Source organism: Maniola jurtina, chromosome 20 (genome assembly GCF_905333055.1).
Source record: "Maniola jurtina chromosome 20, ilManJurt1.1, whole genome shotgun sequence".
Lineage (NCBI taxonomy): Eukaryota > Metazoa > Arthropoda > Insecta > Lepidoptera > Nymphalidae > Maniola > Maniola jurtina.
Window position 1 is genome coordinate 200,676 of NC_060048.1, and position 3,313 is coordinate 203,988.

A 3,313-nucleotide genomic window follows, 5' to 3' on the forward strand; every position below is an offset into this window, starting at 1 on the left:
AAATAATATTATGCTACTATCTTGAGTAATATAGCGCCACAAGTTCATCATTCGACAACATTTTTGACGAAAGGGCATTCACTATATATCTTATCCTGCAAGGGTCGGTAGTATTATAATTTCAGAACCGCGGAACCCATGGCCCAGCATGAGCACTATCGCACGACACGGCGTAGCCGCGGGCGACGCGCGACATCGCGAGTGCCGAATATAAAGCGCACTTTATATCAAGTGGCCCATTTTATATAAAGTGGTCCATTTGATATAAAGTGGCCCATTTTATATAAAGTGCCACATTTTATTGTGCGCCGGATGGATGTCCCCGAAGCCGCCGTAACTTAGTTTTTATGCCGCGCGGGGACAGAAATCTGATACTTTACGACTGACGGAATATGGACGGAATTAATGTACCGTATAAAATGCCCGCGATGACTATTACCTATCTAGGAGATATTATATCTACGAAAATATTATCTTAGTGAGTTTTTTGGTCGAAGAAATCTTGAGCTAATTTTTAGGGTTCCGTGACCGAAGAGTGCCTCAGCATCTCAAAATCAAAATCCTTTTATTTCATGTAGGACAAGTAGAGTCCTGAACTCAAAAAATCAATGAAAAAAAAAACAATTATTTCTCTAAATATAATTTAAATATTCGAAATTAAACTAACAAGTAGAGTCTCTTATTGTTAGGTCTGTGACTCTACCACCACTTCAGAATGCAGATTCTACTGAAAAGAGCCAGCAAGGAACTCAGCAGTTGCTCTTTCCATATCAAAAAGTTACAATATGTAACACAACTACACCATCTTGTGGTCAACAAAAGCTCAGTCGATTGCTTTCACACAGCTTTGTCACTAAGGAGCTGTCTCATGAATCGTAATAGGTAGAGAGTTGAAATTTTCACAGAGTATGTATTTCTACACGACAAGTAATAAAAATGACAATTTCGAAATAGCCGCCAGCCCTGCAAATTAAAAAAGTAAATACTTACTACGATGGTACGTAGAACGGAACCCTTTATGTGGGAGTCCACCTCGCACTTCACCGGTTTTTAAAGGTGTGCACTTAAGTAGTACATGTTTAAATTACAAAAATTAAGTCTTTGACCTAAGAAAAGGTCCATTTATTAAGTATTATTGTTATTTATTTAAATGTCAAGTAGTTAAATAACTATTTAATTGTAAGTAGAAACAGATTTAAGTACTATAACGAGGTCGAACAAAGGAAATGAATATTATTAATATTAAAAAAGTTGGAAACGCTCTTTGTCATGGAGTTTTTTCCGACAGTGAAGCGGACATTATGAAAGTTTCCCCTTGAATATATTTCACAAAGAGTGAGGCGCGTCATCCATCTTGCACGAGAGTGCCGGAGTACCTGCGGCGAGTTCAGAGGGCGCTCCTCATCCGAGTTTAAAAGAAAAGTCATTTATCGCAGCGCGGAGGTTGGCGAGCTACGAACTGTACTACTGGTAGGGTTAGTATAAATTCGCACACCTCGGCGACGTTGATCGATTTCGATTAACATCGATATCGATACTGTAAAGTTAAAGTTATAGCTAACCGTCTCGTCTTCATTATTGTCGTGTGCCGTTTTCGAGACGAAGTTTGGTGGTCATCAAGAGAAAACTTTTCTATCTAAAGCCGCTTTTTTTTAATTTTGAATATCTTACACCCCCTTATGACACATGCACATCCCCTTATTATACAAGCCAACCATTTGCGTCTTAATCCATCAGCGGGGTGAGTGATAGCCACCCAGCTCATTTGACATTGTTTGCTGCTTCATTGAGTGATATCAAAATGTGTTTTCCTAGAATTTACCTTCACTGGAGTATAAATAAATGTCAAATGAGTTCGGTGGCTAACATTAGTTTTGGTGGTTATCATAGTGACTCAATAGGCTGGACTCTGGAGTTATTTTGCCTGTAAAATAATTCTTTATTCTAACAATAATCTTGTAAATGGGAATTGTCCTCTCTGTATGAGTCCAACTAGCTCAATATGCTCTGAAAATTTCTGGAAAGTATTTTTTAATCCACTAGAAATAGATGTTAGATATTTCAGAGAGAGCATAGCCTCTTCCACTAAGAACAGAGAAAACTTCAAGGGCCAATTCTCAAGTTTATAGACCCACTAAATATCAACACTATTATACAAATGATAACAAATAATTCATTTTACTTAGCGACGGGTTAAATGTTTTGTAACTCGAAAACTGTGAACGTTTTCAGAAGTGGAAACACGTGCTAAGGGAACTGTACTTTTACTCCGTCACATGAGTCAGCGAGAATTGCTTAAACTGAAAATAAAAAGCCCTTTAAGCTTTTAAACCATTTGGAAGAATGTTAAAATAACTTTTAATGTATTCAAAGTTAACGTTTAACTATTAACATAATTTTAAAGGCAAATGAACATATCTGAATTTTCGCTCCTCTCTCTCTTACCAAAGTCAGAAATCGATAAGCTTTTTTGAAAAGCATCTGTTGAAACATGGTGTGTGATTTCGGAGTCTTTTGTAATTAAATAAGGTGGTAGATTAACTTTCTCAACACTACATTGGAAAGTTAAAGATTGTTTTGGATTTTCAAATAAATTAATTTGATATAAAATCCACTGATAGATTATAGTTTAAAAGTTTTAACTTCTGTCGGCAGTATCCACTAACTGGCAATTATTTATTTGTACTATATCTAAAGGACTGGCTGACTGACTGATCTAAAACTATTGGACGAGTTCGAGCTGTACCATGTAGATAACTATTTATGGTAGGCATAAGGCATCCGCTAAGAAAGGTTTTTGAAAATTCTAAGGGGCAAAATAGGGGTTTGTTTGTGTAACGTGGGCGAAGTCGCGTGTTATCTAATATTATTATCTGTATCCGGCAAACGATAGCTAACTTCAATGACTAGGAGTAAGGACTCCGTGGCGCAACGGTAGCGCGTCTGACTCCAGATCAGAAGGTTGCGTGTTCAAATCACGTCGGGGTCAAAATTCGTATTATTTTTTTTCCTTAAAAAAAATTATATGGCCGACTTTGGAATTCTGAATGTAACCTTTTCATGACCTAACCTAACCTAGCTTAGTTTTGGACAGGGAGATAGATTTGGAAGGGACGAATTATACATATTTTTTATCCCGAGAAAACAAAGTAGTTACGACATAAAAAAAAACTGAATCGGTACGGATGTGATCGCGGGCCTCAATAAGATTATTTTAAAGTTTAAGCACAATTTAAATTGAAGGCTATCGTGTTCAATAACATTAGTAAGTAGAACAAGGAACTGTAGTTGGCATGTTGTTGGACGGATCGGC

General features: G+C 37.0%; 1 non-coding gene across 1 annotated transcript; it reads left to right on the forward strand.

The window, feature by feature from the left end:
- The first annotated feature begins 2,917 nt into the window (after positions 1 to 2,917).
- On the forward strand, positions 2,918 to 2,989 carry Trnaw-cca. The gene has a single exon. It is a non-coding gene; the product is annotated as a tRNA-Trp (tRNA).
- The last annotated feature ends 324 nt before the right edge of the window (positions 2,990 to 3,313 follow it).